The sequence below is a fragment of the Poecilia reticulata genome, chromosome 18 (genome assembly GCF_904066995.2).
Source record: "Poecilia reticulata chromosome 18, P_reticulata-male-v2, whole genome shotgun sequence".
In the NCBI taxonomy this organism is placed as follows: domain Eukaryota; kingdom Metazoa; phylum Chordata; class Actinopteri; order Cyprinodontiformes; family Poeciliidae; genus Poecilia; species Poecilia reticulata.
Window position 1 is genome coordinate 2,948,258 of NC_088847.1, and position 1,522 is coordinate 2,949,779.

The following is a 1,522-nucleotide window of genomic DNA, read 5'->3' on the forward strand; positions in this document are numbered from 1 at the left end:
AACAGCTCACGTTCTATTTGTGAGAATAACAAGGAAGAAAATCATAAGATTTTTTAAACCCTGCTGACCTTTGACTGTTTAATGGACTTGAATCACAAGAAAGATAACACATTTTGTGTGTGTGTGTGTGTGTGTGCGTGTGTGTGTGCGTGTGTGTGTGTGTGTGTCTGTGTGTGTGTTTTACAGTACTAATTGTGGAAGTCCCCGTCTCATAAAACTACTGACATCACTGACGTTCGCCAATGAGGGAATTTGAACTGAATGTTATTCCTGATTGGCTGAGTGAGAAGTGATTTTACAGGAAATGAGGTTAATGGTAAAACCTTTTTATCAATATATTACTATTGATTAAGGCTCTGTCTGCTGCAGCAAGTCGAAGCTCAGAACCTACTAACAGTCAAGCAGAATGTGCTTTGACTGTATTTACTTTCTCGACTGACTCCATAAGGTTGCTCCTCAATACAGCACACAGCAGTCAAAATGGAGCGTCAGAGATATTGCGTGTTCTATTATAAAAAAGAAAACTAGAGGTTAAATGAAAAGTTTTTTATTGAAAAGAACAGTTTCTTGAGTTGATTTTTAATAATTATGAAGAGTCATAGGCACTACAGAACACAAATCACCGAACGCAATTAACTCTGAAACGGAAAAGGCACCGCTGGGATTCGAACCCAGGATCTCCTGTTTACTAGACAGGCGCTTTAACCAACTAAGCCACGGCGCCGCTCTCGTCACATGACAATGGTACTGCTTATCAACATTGATAGTATTAAGTAGTTCCAGTTTATTGCACAGTTTTACGTTTGCGTTCGCCGTCAACGCAGCCATATTTGGTCTTCCAGATGTTGCTAGTTATATATAACAGGTCACAGTTGTTCGGGTCCAATCCAAGGTTAAAAGGTACGACAGAAAAATTATATTTTAACCAGATATGCCAGTTACTGTATCATAAATATAGGTGTGATAGCCCTGGAATGGAACACAGATTTAGTAATTGGAATTTTTCTTTTTATAAAATTGTGAGTAATTTTAAATATGGTCAATAATAATTCCGGCATAGACGACGAAGCCTTTCATAATTGGGAGTAAATGTAATAAATAAAAACCTTTAAAAAACTGTATAAAAAGTTGCACTAATTCAACTAAAAGAGTAAAAGCAACATAAAATAGTTTTAAAAAGTGTAATATTTCAAAATCAAATATACCTAATGCGAAATGCAGAAAAACTGTTTCAGCCATTTAAATAAGCAAATCTATTCATAATTCCATATATGAAAAGAATAAACACCAAAGCCAGGTTGCACAGGACCTTTTGACCAATACTTTCTTGGTTAGCATGTTCCTCCAGTCTGTATCCAATGGAAACATTTTGTGCTTAAAAGCTTTGATAAGTAACCTTTAATGAAGATTTCAAACTAAGACAAGAATGATCAATTTTATGAGCAGAACTAGATAAACAATGGGATGGTATTTCTAATTGAAAATAATAGATCAATGCTAAGAAAATCTAGATTTAAATGTA

At 35.2% G+C, this 1,522-nt stretch overlaps 1 non-coding gene across 1 annotated transcript; it reads right to left on the reverse strand.

The window, feature by feature from the left end:
- Window positions 1-650: 650 nt before the first annotated feature.
- Window positions 651-724, reverse strand: trnat-agu (transfer RNA threonine (anticodon AGU)). The gene has a single exon. It is a non-coding gene; the product is annotated as a tRNA-Thr (tRNA).
- Between the last annotated feature and the right edge of the window lie 798 nt (window positions 725-1,522).